The 16746-nt window shown below is 42.3% G+C and overlaps 1 pseudogene; it reads right to left on the minus strand.

Moving 5' to 3' along the window:
• Window positions 1–16746, minus strand: part of LOC112226372 — a 161029-nt pseudogene that overhangs the window by 56540 nt on the left and 87743 nt on the right.

The raw sequence follows: 16746 nt of genomic DNA on the forward strand, positions 1-16746 counted from the left end.
CGTTTGGCTACCAAAAAAAAACGAAAATTCAGTCATCAAAACGCTGAACTTTTTTCCAAATTAACTCCATAATATCGACTGAAACATGGCAAACGTTGTTTAGAATCAATCCTCAAGGTGTTTTTCACATATCTCTTCGATGATATATCGTTCGTGGAAGTTTGGTTTCTCCTCTGAATCACATGGAAGAATACTTGCAGCTGGAGATTACGCACCAATTTCGACGCAGGACACCAGGCGGACACCTGGTAAATGTAGTCTCTTATGGTCAATCTTCCAATGATATGCCTACAAATATGTCACAATGCTGCAGACACGATAGAAAGTGTAGGCTCGTTCCTGGCGCATTCACAGCCATATAAGGAGACATTGGAAAACAGCGCCTCAAACATTTTGCTCACTTCCTGTTTGAAGTTTCATCTTGGTTTCGCCTGTAGCATCAGTTCTGTGGCACTCACAGATAATATCTTTGCAATTTTTGAAACGTCAGAGTGTTTTCTTTCCAAAGCTGTCAATTATATGCATAGTCAAGCATCTTTTCGTGTCAAAATATCTTGTTTACAATGGGAACGTTTTTCATCCAAAAATGAAATACTGCCCCTAGAGACTCAAGAGGTTTAAATAAGGAGCAGTTCTCTCTCTGTGGGTCAAACCCCAAGAACTTCTGGAAAATGCTGAAAGACTTGGAGAATAAACCCTCCTCCTCACAGCTGCACATGTCCCTTAATGTTGATGATGTGGTTGTTACTGACAAGGAGCATATGGCTGAGCTCTTTAATCACCACTTCATTAAGTCAGGATTCCTATTTGACATGCCTCCTTGCCTGTCCAACACTTCCTAATTTCCTAGCCCTTCAAATGCAACTAGCCCTGATGCTCTTCCCTCTTTTCCCCCTGCCCCGCTACACAGCTTCTCCCTGCATGTGTTCACTGAGTCTGAGGTGCTAAAGAAGCTCCTTAAACTTGACCTTAAAAAAACATCTGGGTCCTTTCTTGTTTAAGGTTGCAGCCCTTATCATCATTAGACTGTCTCTCCTCTCTAGGGAGGCTCTCAGTGCTTGGAAGGCAGCCATGGTTCATACTTTATTTAAAGGAGGAGATCAAGCTGATCCTAATTGTTATAGGCCATTTTCTATCTTGCCCTGTTTTTATCAAAAGTGTTGGAAAAACTTGTCAATAATCAACTGACTGGCTTTCTGTATGTCTATATTGTTCTCTCTGGTATGCAATCTGGTTTCCACTCAGGTTGTGGATGTGTCACTGCAACCTTAAAGGTCCTCAATGATGTCACCATTGCCCTTGATTCTAAGCAATGTTGTGCTGCTATTTTTATTGACTTGGCCAAAGCTTTTCACAAGGTAGACCATTCCATTCTTGTGGGCCGGCTAAGGCCTCTGAGGGGTCTCTGAGGGGTCTTTCGCCTGGTTTGCGAACTACCTCAAAGAGTGTAGTGTAAAAAGTCAGAACATCTGCTGTCTCAGCCACTGCCTGTCACCAAGGGTGTACCCCAAGGCTCGATCCTAGGCCCCACGCACTTCTCAATTTACATCAACAACATAGCTCAGGCAGTAGGAAGCTCTCTCATCCATTTATATGCAGATGATACAGTCTTATACCCAGCTGGCCCATCCCCGGATGTTAAACGCTCTACAACAAAGCTTTCTTAGTTTCCACAAGCTTTCTCTGCCCTTGTTCTGAACACCTCCAAATCATAGGTCATGTGGTTTGGTAAGAAGAATGTCCCTCCTCCCACATGTGTGATTACTACCTCTGAGGGTTTAGAGCTTGAGGTAGTCACCTCATACAAGTACTTGGGAGTATATCTAGACGGTACACTTCCTTCTCTCAGCACATATCAAAGCTGCAGGCTAAATTTACATTTAGACTTGGTTTCCTCTATTGTAATCACTCCTTTTTAACCCCAGCTGCCAAACTAACCCTAATTCAGATGACCATCCTACCTATGCTAGATTACAGAGATGTAATTTATATATTGGCAGGTAAGGGTGCTCTCGAGTGGCTAGATGTTCTATACCATTCGACCATCGGATTTGCCACCAATGCTCCTTATAGGACACATCACTGCCCTCTTTACACTTCTGTAAACTGGTCACCTCTGTGTACCCGTCGCAAGACCCACTGGTTGATGCTTATTATAAAACCTTCTTAGGCCTCACTCCCCCCATCTGAGATATCTACTGCAGTCCTCATCCTCCACATACAACACCCATTCTGCCAGTCACATTCTGTTAAAGGTCCCCAAAGCACACACATCCCTGGGTTGCTCGTCTTTTCAGTTCACTGTAGCTAGCGACTGGAACGAGCTGCAACAAACACTCAAACTGGACAGTTTTATCTCAATCTCTTCATTCAAAGACTCAATCATGGACATTCTTACTGACAGTTGTGGCTGCTTTGCGTGATGTATTGTTGTCTCTACCTTCTTGCCCTTTGTGCTGTTGTCTGTGCCCAATCATTTTTGTACCCTCTTTTGTGCTGCTGCCATGTTGTCTTGCTACCATGTTGTTGTTATGTTGTGTTGCTATTATGCTGTGTTGTTATGTGTTGCTGCAATGCTATGTTGTTGTCTTAGGTCTCTCATTGTGTAGTGTTGTCTCTCTTGTCGTGATGTGTGGTTTGTCCTATATTTTAATTTAATTTATTTTTATTTTTAATGCCAGCCTCCGTCCCCGCAGGAGGCCTTTTGCCTTTTGGTAGGCTGTCATTGTAAATAAGATTTTGTTCGTTAACTGACTTGCCCAGTTAAATAAATAAATAAACTTGGGACTATGGCTAGATGGTACATTGTCCTTCTCTCATCACATATCCAAGCTGCAGGCTAAAGTTAAATCTAGACTTGGTTTCCTCTATTGTAATCGCTCCTCTTTCACCCCAGCTGCCAAACTAACCCTGATTCAGATAAACATCTTACCCGTGCTAGATTACGGTGACGTAATTTATAGATCGTCAGGTAAAGCTGCTCTCGAGTGACTAGATGTTCTTTACCATTCAGCCATCAGATTTGCCATCAATGCTCCTTATAGGACACATCACTGCACTTTTTACTCCTCTGTACACTTTCCATCTATGCATACCCGGAGCAAGAGCCACTGGTTGATGCTTATTTCTAAAAACCCTCTTAGGTCTCACTCCCACCTATCTGAGATACCAACTGCAACCCTCATCCTCCACATGCAACACCCGTTCTGCCAGTCACATTCTCTTTAAGGTCCCCTAAGCGCACACACATCCCTGGGTCGCTCCTCTTTTCAGTTCGCTGCAGCTAGCGACTGGAATAAGCTGCAAAAAACACTCAAGCTGGACAGTTTTATCTCTTCATTCAAAGACTCAATCATGGACACTCTTACCGACAGTTGTGGCTGCTTCTTGTGATGTATTGTTGTCTCTACCTTTTGTGCCATGTTTGTGCTGCCACCATGTTGTGTTGTACCATGTTGTTGTCATGTTGTGTTGCTACCATGTTGTGTTTTCATGTTGTGTTGCTGCCATGTTGTGTTGTTGTAGTAGCAATAATTTATGACATTTAGCAGACACTAGTATCCAAAGCAAGTTACAGTCACATACATACATACATACACACATACATTTTACATACAGGTGTAACTGAGCTACAATGTACCACATTGAAATGCTATACTACTACTACTATATCAATCAACACAGTAGTTTTAACATGCCTGATGCAAACACAACAGTGTTGGTTTCACCAGTGTTGGTTCCAAGTAGAAAAACTAAAGTTCAGTAGGGCAATGTGAAGTGACAAAGTGAAGCTGAGAAGGAACGATAGAAGGAACGATAGATTTCAGAGGCAGACGTCCACATCTAAAGAGAAAATAACGAACAAAAAACATTTGATGATTTATTCCACAGTTTGTGAGCACAGTGGGATTCTGGTGCCTCAGACGGGAATCCGATGTTATCTAATGCAAATTTAATGTAAGAAAACGCTTTTTCGCAAAGAAACCAATGAGGCTTTAAGCCATGAATATGGATGCCGGTCTATTTTAGAGTGATACTCTTTGAGGTATCTGTTGTGAAAACTTCTTTTTAACATATTGACACACAAAAAACTAAATCGCTCTGTTTATGTCTTTTAGAGAAGACAAAGGAACTCATGTAAATCAATTTGTTCGGTACAAAACGGTCAGCACAAAAGAAAACAGATGGATATGCCCAGCATTGTAGAGCCTTGTTATACTCTTGGCTAAACCAATAGACAAGACTAAACGGACTCACCTATGCCATTTCAGCAAGCTCAATCCAGTCAGCTTTATTGTAACTATACATGATGCTAGAGATGACAATCTGAAAAGGATAGAAATAGAGAGAGTGGAAGAAAGAAAGAGAGCGTAAAGAACAATGAAGAACTGTGATTTCACCTTATTTATGTGCCTTATCTTGCCAAGCATATCGTGGTTTCAAAGAATGCGCAACCATCTGAGAGAATAACAGAGGAGCAGTATAATGTGTCTTTTGAAAACTCCATCACCCATCAGTCCTCCGCACAACTGTTTTCCACTGCTATGGTAACTATAATCTACCTATAAAGCAGGGGAGATACAACACTTTCCCTCTCACTGCTTTGGGTTTGAAAGGAAACAAATGGGCAGATGTGTTCATAATGCACAGAGGGACATGCCTGCCTGTGATATACTGCAACTAAGTGTGTGTTTGATTTTATAGATCCTCCATCTTTGTTAGAGATTTGTGATAGCCCTTCATCCTTTCTACCTTGGGACTTGGCTATTCAACTGCAAATATTGATTCCAGGCCAGTTGAAGGGGAAATTAATGCATAGTTTACTGCAAAGTTTCCTCCTACTGAACCACTCTCATGTGGCACATGCTACTTACAGTGGCCAGACTGTAGTTGGGAAAACATCTTTAGTATCTACACACATTGATGTAGAGAGGGGAAGGAGAGGGAGAGGGAAAGAAGGGGATGTTGAGTTGTGTGAGGTTACTTCTGAGAATGAGTCCCTGGATCACTGGGGATTACTACTGTAGGTTTGAACCAACAGAGACAGTACAGACAGACGTACAGCAAGAAGTAGAGATAGACGTACAGCCAGACGTACAGCCAGACGTAGAGACAGACGTACAGCCAGACGTAGAGACAGACGTACAGATAAACGTACAGTCAGACGTAGAGACAGACGTAGAGACAGACGTACAGCCAGACGTACAGCCAGACGTAGAGACAGACGTACAGCCAGACGTAGAGACAGACGTACAGATAAACGTACAGTCAGACATAGAGACAGACGTAGAGACAGACGTACAGCCAGACGTACAGCCAGACGTACAGCCAGACGTAGAGACAGGCATAGAGACAGGCATAGAGACAGATGTACAGCCAGACTTAGAGATAGACGTAGAGATAGACGTAGAGACAGAAGTAGAGACTAGAGGTCGACCGATTATGATTTTCAACGTCGATACCGATACCGATTACTGGAGGACCAAAAAAGTTGCTGCCGATTAATCGGCCGGTTTATAAAAATAAATAAATAAATAATAATAATGACAATTACAACAATACTGAATTAACACACTTTTTAACTTAATATAATACATCAATAAAATCAATTTAGCCTCAAGTAGATAATGAAACATGTTCAATTTGGTTTAAATAATGCAAAAACAAAGTGTTGGAGAAGAACGTAAAAGTGCAATATGTGCTATGTAAGAAAGCTAACGTTTCAGTTCCTTGCTCAGAACATGAAAACCTATGAAAGCTGGTGGTTACTTTTAACATGAGTCTTCAATATTCCCAGGTAAGAAGTTTTAGGGTCTAGTTATTATAGGACTATTTCCCTCTATACCATTTGTATTTCATTAACCTTTGACTAGTGGATGTTCTTATAGGCACTTTAGTATTGCCAGTGTAACAGTATAGCTTCCGTCCCTACTCCCTGGGCTCGAACCAGCAACACAATGACAACAGCCACCACATCGAAGCAGCGTTACCCATGCAGAGCAAGGGAAACAACCACCCCAAGGCTCAGAGTGAAGTTTGAAACGCTATTAGCCCGAGATAACTAGCCAGCCATTTCACTTCGGTCACACCAGCCTCATCTCGGGAGTTGATAGGTTTGAAGTCATAAACAGCGCAATGCTTGACGCACAACGAAGACCTACTGGCAAAATGCAGGAAAGTGCTGTTTGAATAAATGTTTACGCTCCTGCTTCTGCCTACCACCGCTCAGTCAGATACTTAGATACTTGTATGCTTGTATGCTCAGTCAGATTATATGCAACACAGGACACGCTAGATAATATCTAGTAATATCATCAACCATGTGTAATCATAGTGATTATGATTGATTGTTTTTTATAAGATTTAAAAAATATATATATTTCACCTTTATTTAACCAGGTAGGCTAGTTGAGAACAAGTTCTCGTTTGCAACTGCGACCTGGCCAAGATAAAGCATAGCAGTGTGAACAGACAACACAGAGTTACACATGGAGTAAACAATTAACAAGTCAATAACACAGTAGAAAAAAAGGGGAGTCTATATACATTGTGTGCAAAAGGCATGAGGAAGTAGGCGAATAATTACAATTTTGCAGATTAATAACACTGACGTACAGCCAGATGGACAGCCAGACGAATAGCCAGACCTAGAGACAGATGTAGAGACAGACGTACAACTAGATGTAGAGACAGACGTAGAGACAGACATAGAGACAGACATAGAGATAGACCTACTGCCAGACATACAGCAAGATGTAGAGACAGACGTAGAGAGAGATGTAGAGACGGACGTACAGCCAAACGTAGAGACAGACGTAGAGACAGATGTAGAGACAGACGTAGAGACAGATGTACAGCCAGACATAGAGACAGACGTAGATACAGAAGTAGAGACAGACGTAGGGATAGACATAGAGACAGACGTAGGGATAGACATAGAGACAGACGTAGAGACAGACGTAGAAACAGAGGTAGAGATAGAGGTAGAGACAGAAGTACATCCAGACGTACAGCCAGACGTAGAGACAAACGTAGAGCCACAAGTAAAGAGACAGACGTAGAGACAGGCGTAGAGATAGACGTAGAGATGTACAGTCATAAAGACAGACAGACAGACAGACAGACAGACAGACAGACAGACAGACAGACAGACAGACAGACAGACAGACAGACAGACAGACAGACAGACAGACAGACAGACAGACAGACAGACAGACAGACAGACAGACAGACAGACTAGATGCAATGTGGTACGCATACAGACAGACGTAGAGACGTACAGTCGTAAAGACAGACAGACTAAAAAGTTACAGACCTAAAGACAGACTAAAAAGTGACAGACCTACAGACAATGCAGAGGAATAGTCCTGGCTAAACTCCATCCTGTAGAGTGAGCCGTGTGGTTGTTTCTCTGCCTGCCTGCCTGCTTGTTTGTCTGTCTGTCTGCCTTCCTGTCCTGTAGCCCGCCCGCACGCCCCCTCTGTCTGCCCGTCTCTGTGAGGAGCAGAGCACAGTCTAGCAGAGTCGAGCAAGGGGATCCTCCTGTTATCTCTTTAATAATGGAGCAGAGTGAGTAAGTGATCCCATCCACCAACACCCTCTACACTGCCTCTCCAGGGACCCCCGGCACCACGGCAACTGTCAATCACTGCTGATATGGAGATATTAAAAAAGGGAGGGATGGGGCTGCACCTTTTCACAGTCTTTCCACGTTCCTCTCTCTCACTTTCTATCTCCATTTTGCTCTCTCTCTCTCTCTATCTCTCTCTCTCTCTCTTTCTCTCTCTCTCTGTTTTCTTCTATCTGTCTCTCTTTATCCCTCTCTTTCTGTCATTGCCCCCCCCTCTCTGTCTCGCTCTCTCTCTCTATCAGTGTAGCAATAGTACAGGTGTGCCTGCTGCTTGTAAAACCCGATACAGACAGACCACTCCACTCCACAGTCTCAATCAGTCCCTGTGAGAAAGAGGTGTCTCAATCTCCCCAGTCCCAACAATTTCACATCATTTGGAGAGGGCTTTGTTATTATTCATTCCCCTTCTCTGAGTATTCATTTTGCAGAGCTGCATACGCAACTGACCTTTAACCTCGGAGAGGCACACGCTGTGATGAGTTTGGTTCTGCCTCTGCTGAGGACGCATTTCAAAGCAACCCGGATTGCGCTTGGCGGACCGAGGACGGTGACCTCCAAGGTCACTTCATGCTGACGACGAGGGTAGAGGAACGTTGTGGAGCATTTTGGAAAGTTGGGGAGGAAAACAGAAATAATGAATGGGAATAATATGGGAAGGAAAATTGTTAATGGCTGCCTCTCAATGAGATATAAATATTTATGTTTTGCTGTAATGGTAACTAGTTTGGGGAGGATGGGACAAGGGGATTGGCTGGTAGGGAGCTCAGGCATCCAGGTAAGGAAATAACAGGAGGATGAAGGTTGGAAGTGGTCAGTTGTGAAGAGGATACCTGGACCTGAGCTTGGTGTGGAAGCATAGCAGTGTAATACAGTGTAATCATTGTAGGCTAAATAGGACAGACTGACACGGATATACAGTAACTCTCCATACAGGAAAGCTGGGTATTATGTTCAATGGGACAGACTCTGAATTATATATTATATCATGTCGTCGCCACACTACTACCCTTTTACATTACTGAACTGAACCAAGCCAGGCCAAACTGAGCTGTACTGTGCTGGCCTGGTTACACATCCACCACAGTTGTTACTGGAAGTGCGCTGGAAAGGAGAGTTTCTCTGTCAGCACAGTATGGTTCAGCGCTATAGCATGAAAATGGTATCTGTGGACAAGAGTGAACTCACGTTCTTGGGGAAGTCTGCCTTCAGCTCTTTGACACCATGGCACCAGTATGCAGCCGTCTTCTCACTGACCAGCTCGATGTTAAGGAAGGAGCCCTGTCTGGGGCCGAACACATGACCTGACGTGGTGCCACGCACAATACAGGGAGACACGTTAGTCACTAGGGCCTGTGGGACCTGCAATTCTACGAATTTCTTCATGGAGGCGAGAGAAATCTTTGCAGTTTTAAAGCTACATTTTTTTTTACACTGATCAAACAAGTATTTCAATGGCAGAAAAATCCCTGCAACTGCACAGTATAATTAGGGCTCAGTTTTTCATGTTCGGGTCAATAGGTCACAAAAATATCCTGCTAACATGAACAGCATTAAATGACAATGCAAATAGGAGGCAGGTGCATGGTCACTATAATGTCCCTATAATGTCACTTCAAAGATACTGGCTTCAGTTGTGAATCTGAATATAATATTTGATTCAAAGCCAATGAGAATAACTATTGAACCTACAGGCCATTCAATAATGCAGAACTAGTATGACGTACTCCTGCAATTCAATATTTCAATTTAGCCGCTTTTACTTAATGACTGGAGAACCACAATTCATATTCATGATATACAGTTACTTATAGACAATTACTACAGAGGCAATGATATTTGAAGACTGACGTTTCTTTCTGCTCTGGTTACTATTACCAATTAGTAGCAACCAATTTGCATAATCTAATTAAAAAACAAGTCCATATCAAGCAATTACAGTATAACACACTAATAGATGTAACGATATTTGGTTTATGTAGTATCTATAAACCATAGATAGAAAAAAAATGACATTAATGATTGTAACGCAGACATAATCTGCAACAGTTTTTAAAAAATCCTAAACAAATGCTATTGTGGAGAAATAAAAAAAGCATCACAGCCAACAGTTGTTTCTCCTGTGAGCATGTATTTGTCTCCTGTAATATCTGCTGTGTTCACTGCTAATAGTTGGGATGTATCCACGGGGCAATGTTTCATGGATTTAGCTCGGCACTACATTGTGAGTTAAATCAACTACATATGAAGGCAGCTCTCTGCTACTTAACCCTGTTGAAGTGCAAGACACGTAAGGACATATTGTAAAGTCAGTGAGTATAAAGGAATCAGAATGAGATTGATAAAGATCTGGACAGACGTGAGAGCCGCGTTTCGATGAACAAACAGGATGATGAGTGAATGGTTTATTGCATGTAGTCCTGTTCTTGAGCTGTTCTTGTCTATTTTTGTTTGTACACACAAAAACACACAGACAAGAACACACACACACACACACACACACACACACACACACACACACACACACACACACACACACACACACACACACACACACACACACACACACACACACACACACACACACACACACACACACACACACACACCTCAATGTAATACATGCACCTGTGAAGAAAATGTTGCCAGTAACACTGTCCTCTCTGCCCACTACCACAGGCTAACCTCTGTAACAACAACCCATCCATATGTACTAGGGCCCTCAACAAGGATCCACATACTATAGGTTACTGGGTCCTTGGTGTTTTCTGTTAACCATTGGGCACTAATCCATCCCCACAACCCTTCATGAAAAGAGAACCAACACGATAAAGAGAGATCAAATATCATTGCCAAGACGATAGCTCCTCCAACACAGAGGCGATCAACGATTGGATGACGGCCATGAGGAGGCACTTTTGAGGTAATTACCAAACAGTGGTTACTTACACGGTCTCGTCCCTCAAGACCCTTTCCATTCTATCTGCAGGGAGAAGAAACGAGAGAGAGAAGGAAAGAGATAGCGAGAGAGAGGAAAAACATCCTCCCTCAAATATTTGTTTCAGTTTTTCAATTGCACACCACTTGGACCTAGCTGACACAGAAAATCATTCGACCACAATTATCTCTATGACTACAGCCATCATTATCGCAGGAGAAAGTGATGTACGTGGCCGGGGGAGGTGGTGGATGCTAGTAAGGGAAAAATGCTTCTTCCTCTCTCTCTCTCTGTCTCCTACTCTTTATGGCAAGTTTAAATCACTCTCTTTTTATTTTTAGGGGTCCACTTGTTTCCCTGTTCTGTCCCGTGCTGGTGGCTGACTTGTCAGCGAGGTTTTATTTTATTTATTTATTTATTTATCCGTTATTTTACCAGGTAAGTTGACTGAGAACACATTCTCATTTACAGCAACGACCTGGGGAATAGTTACAGGGGAGAGGAGGGGGATGAATGAGCCAATTGTAAACTGGGGATTATTAGGTGACCGTGATGGTTTGAGGGTCAGATTGGGAATTTAGCCAGAACACCGAGGTCAAGAAGAACGAAACATCACATAGTCAAAGAATGGAGACAACAGTTCAATCAATACCTTAACCTATAGATCTGGTGCTACCATGTTATACCTATACAGTGAGGGAAAAAAGTATTTGATCCCCTGCTGATTTTGTACGTTTGCCTACTGACAAAGAAATGATCGGTCTATAATTTTAATGGTAGGTTTATTTGAACAGTGAGAGACAGAATAACAAACAAAAAAACGCACGTCAAAAATGTTATAAATTGATTTGCATTTTAATGAGGGAAATAAGTATTTGACCCCTCTGCAAAACATGATTTAGTACTTGGTGGCAAAACCCTTGTTGGCAATAACAGAGGTCAGATGTTTCTTGTAGTTGGCCACCAGGTTTGCACGCATCTCACGAGGGATATTGTCCCACTCCTCTTTGCGATCTTCTCCAAGTCATTAAGGTTTCGAGGCTGATGTGGGGCAACTCGAACCTTCAGCTCCCTCCACAGATTTTCTATGGGATTAAGGTCTGGAGACTGGCTAGGCCACTCCAGGACCTTAATGTGCTTCTTCTTCAGCCACTCCTTTGTTGACTTGGCCGTGTGTTTTGGGTCATTGTCATGCTGGAATACCCATCCACGACCCATTTTCAATGCCCTGGTTGAGGGAAGGAGGTTCTCATCCAAGATTTGACGGTACATGGCCCCGTCCATCGTCCCTTTGATGCGGTGAAGTTGTCCTGTCCCCTAAGCAGAAAAACACCCCCAAAGCATAATGTTTCCACCTCCATGTTTGACGGTGGGGGTGGTGTTCTTGAGGTCATAGGCAGCATTCCTCCTCCTCCTCCAAACACGGCGAGTTGTGGTCTCATCTGACCACAGCACTTTTACTCATTTGTCCTCTGAATCATTCAGATGTTCATTAGCAAACTTCAGACGGCATGTATATGTGCTTTCTTGAGCAGGGGGACCTTGCGGGCGCTGCAGAATTTCAGTCCTTCACGGCGTAGTGTGTTACCAATTGTTTTCTTGGTGACTATGGTCCCAGCTGCCTTGAGATCATTGACAAGATCATGTATAAGGTAGTAGTTTTGGAATTGTTAGGTTAGATTACTCGTTGGTTATTACTGCATTGTCGGAACTAGAAGCACAAGCATTTCGCAACACTCGCATTAACATCCGCTAACCATGTGTATGTGACAAATACATTTGATTTGATTTTGATTTGAAGATCCTCCCGTGTAGTTCTGGGCTGATTCCTCACCGTTCTCATGATCATTGCAACTCCACGAGGTGAGATCTTGCATGGAGCCCCAGGCCGAGGGAGATTGACGGTTCTATTGTGTTTCTTCCATTTGCGAATAATTGTACCAACGGTTGTCACCTTCTCACCAAGCTGCTTGGCGATGGTCTTGTAGGCCATTCCAGCCTTGTGTAGGTCTACAATCTTGTCTCTCACATCATTGGAGAGCTCTTTGGTCTTGGCCATGGTGGAGAGTTTGGAATCTGATTGATTGATTGCTTCTGTGGACAGGTGTCTTTTATACAGGTAACAAGCTGAGATTAGGAGCACTCCCTTTATTAAGAGTGTGCTCCTAATCTCAGCTCGTTACCTGTATAAAAGACACCTGGGAGCCAGAAATCTTTTTGATTGAGAGGGGGTCAAAAACTTATTTCTCTCATTAAAATCAATTTATAACATTTTTGACATGGGTTTTTCTGGATTTTTTTGTTGTTATTCTGTCTCTCACTGTTCAAATAAACCTACCATTAAAATTATAGACTGGTAATTTCTTTGTCAGTGGGCAAACGTGCAAAATCAGCAGGGGATCAAATACTTTTTTCCCTCACTGTAGGTTAATCATTACATTAGTTGATTGGTCTATCAACTAATTTAATGCCTGATGATGTCACTAGGTAGGCCAAAACTCCATGCCACCAAACCAGGCTGACATTTCAAGTGGTGTTTTCAAGCAGCTCTTATCACAAGTTTCACAATTTAACAGTAATAACAGTATTATTACAACCACATAGTGTGGAAATATACAGTACCATTCAAACCCTACTCATTCAAGGGTTTTTCTTTATTTTTACTATTTTCTAAATTTCAGAATAATAGTGAAGACATCGAAACTCATTCAAGGGTTTTTCTTTATTTTTACGATTTTCTAAATTTCAGAATAATAGTGAAGATAAAAAAGATAAGATAAAAAATAAAAAATAAATTGACATTGTATTTTGTGTAGATGGGTGAGAAAGGACATTTAATTCATTTTTAATTTAGGCTGTAACGCAACAAAATGTGGAATAAGTCAAGGGGTATGAATACTTTCTGAAGGCACTGTATCTGGCATTAGAGGGAGGATAGAGCGTATATAATACATTGGGAGGTGATTTTGTCTATTTTGTTCTGATTTCTTAGGTCCAGACAGGGCAAGTGACATGCGTGTTAATTTACTTATTACAGTTTTTTTCTCTCCATACGCCACCTTGATCTATGAGTTCTTCATAAAAAAATCTGAATCTAATCATCCTCCTCTTTTTCATCTTATGTGGTTTCATGACCCTGTAAGTTCCATTTAGAGGGAGAGGCATGCATACTCACGGTCTTGGCAGTGGACAGAGTTTCTAAGGGCTGTGGAAAATTGCTTTCAATATCTAGTTTTTCTCTTTTAATCAGAGCCGCTGGAGCATTGCAGCATTCAGCACCTGAAAAGACATGTCTTGGGTATGACCTGAAGTTGTCATCTTTTAAAATCAGTCCCTTTATTCATGCTCCCCATGTTTCAAATTTTTTGGCACCATTTGGAAATATTCTGAGAATAATTCAAATATTCGGAAACTATAGAATAAAAAGAAAGCTTTGAATGACATTTAGCGGCAAGGTGCTGAAAGTGTACAATCGAGATTCGCATATCATTTGAAACCTTTTCTTGCCACACACAAGGTAGATACAACAACAGCGTGAGCATACTTCGAGTGAAAATGCCATTTTGTGACCTACCTCCCTGACGGTATCATAAACAGGGACATATTATGGACAATTTATACCACTAAGTATAGAAGTACTAATTCATTTGGAAATGACTGCAGGAGAAATATAAGTGCCCTTGCCAAAGGGACTAAGTGGCCATAATTGACATATTAATCATCAAGTGCCCTTACAGGAGAACGAACGCATGCTGACTTCAGTGATTTTCTAAAAGCCTGGTCATAGGATGCACTCAATGACCTAAAATGTACAAATAGAGGCTTTGAAAATGCATTTAACCCCATCTGAAGCTAAACCTCCGAACAATTAAAAAACAGAGTCAACAAAGTCAAAAAATAAACCAAGATTGACATGCTTCTTGTTTTTTTTAAGCTGACGCAAATAATATACTTAACACAATTAGCAAACTATCAGGCCTAAATGACTCAAAGCTTTTAAAAGGTAACTCATACACCAAAAAATCTAAGAATGTTGTACTCAAATTAAAAACGACCACTGGTAATATACACGCAATAAAAATGTTTTATTACTGTAAATCTATAAAGTTCCGGCATCTATAAAGTTCTTCCCACTCACTGGTAAGTAGGCAGACTTTCAAAACCATAGAATTACCAATTATGTAAATCTCTCACCTGTACATTTCTTATTATGATTATGAGTCAGTGTGACAGGGTTTAGGTGCTAGGCAGAGTTTAATTTAGCAAACAGATTCCGTTTTCAGGGATATTGAAAAAGTGACACTTACATAAAGATGATTATTTTGACAAGGCAAGAAAAGCACTAGTTTAGTTTCAATAAGACCATAGCATTTGTAGGAGAATACATTTAGAAAATCAAACGCGTGCATGTGTGTGGGTTTTTGTGTGCCTATTTACGTAATACTATGAAGTTACCCCCAGTGTAGCCGAATAGCCAGCAGCAGCGGAGACCTCTGGGAGGAGCAGGAGCCACCCACGCTGTGTCCCCAAGGGGAGATCTGCACACATAATAAATTGGCACTAATTTCCAGAAGATGGCAGCCTAGTCTCTGGCCCTGTATTGATTTCCCGCCTCCTCCTGCCTTCTGAACAGACGCGGCCACGAGAGACAGAGTGGGAAGATGCTCACTGCTCACTCCCGATGGTGAGCAGGCAGCAGATGGACAGTACAGATGGGAGAGACTGGGGTATAATATAAATATGGATGACATCTAGAAGCTGGATGTTGACTAGAGAACACACCCCCAGACTGAAATCTTTAATATTAAGGGATCAAGCTGAATTTAATCGGAATACGGATACGATCATATGGAGCGGCAGGTAGCCTAGTTGTTAGAGCGTTGGAATAGCAAATAAAGGTTATTTAATATAAAATAAAATAAAATATAATTCACCATTGCACAGCACACTGCCCTATCCCATCTGGACAAGAGAAATACCTATGTAAGAATGCTGTTCATTGACTAAAGCTCAGCTTTCAACACCATAGTGCCCTCCAAGATCATCAATAACCTCGGGGGCCCTGGGACTGGACCACGACCAGTGCAACTGGGTCCTGGACTTCCTGACGGGCCGACCCCAGGTGGTGAAGGAAGGCAACAACACCTCTGCTACGCTGATCCTCAAAATGGGGGACCCACAAGGGTGCGTGCTCAGTCCCCTCCAGTACTCCCTGTTCACACATGACTGCATGGCCAAGCACGACTCCAACTTAATCAAGTTTGCAGATGACACAACAGTGGTAGGCCTGACTACCAACAATGATGAGACCGCTTTCAAAATAACCTCTCCCTCAATGTCAACAATATGAAGGAGCTGATAGTGGACTTCATGAGACAGCAGAGAGACCATGCCCCATTCACATCAACAGGGCTGCAGTGGAGAGGGGGAAAAGCTTAAACTTCCTCAGCGTGCACATCACTGACAACCTGAAAGTGAAGACAGTACAGGGGAAGAGAGTACAGGTGCATAAAATCAAATCAAAATTATATTTATATAGCCCTTCTTACATCAGCTGATATCTCAAGGTGCAAACATCAAGCAATGCAAGTGTAGAAGCACGGTGGCTAGGAAAAACTCACTAGAAAGGCCAAAACCTAGGAATAAACCTAGAGGGGAACCAGGCTATGAGGGGTGGCCAGTCCTCTTCTGGCTGTGCCAGGTGGAGATTATAACAGAACATGGCCAAGATGTTCAAATGATCATAAATGACCAGCATGGTCAAATAATAATAATCACAATAGTTGTCAAGGGTGCAACAAGTCAGCACCTCAGGAGTAAATGTCAGTTAGCTTTTCATAACCGATCATTGAGAGTATCTCTACCGCTCCTGCTGTCTCTAGAGAGTTGAAAACAGCAGGTCTGGGACAGGTAGCACGTCCGGTGAACAGGTCAGGTTTCCATAGCCGCAGGCAGAACAGCAAGGGACAGCAAGGAGTCGTCATGCCAGGTAGTCCTGAGGCATGGTCCTAGTGCTCAGGTCCTCCAAGAGAGAGAAAGAAAGAAAGAAAGAAAGAGAGAAAGAGAGAATTAGAGAGAGCATACTTAAATTCACACAGGACACCGGATAAGACAGGAGAAATACTCCAGATATAACAAACTGGCCCTAGCCCCCCGACACATAAACTACTGCAGCATAAAT

The sequence above is a fragment of the Oncorhynchus tshawytscha genome, linkage group LG28, assembly GCF_018296145.1.
Source record: "Oncorhynchus tshawytscha isolate Ot180627B linkage group LG28, Otsh_v2.0, whole genome shotgun sequence".
NCBI lineage: Eukaryota > Metazoa > Chordata > Actinopteri > Salmoniformes > Salmonidae > Oncorhynchus > Oncorhynchus tshawytscha.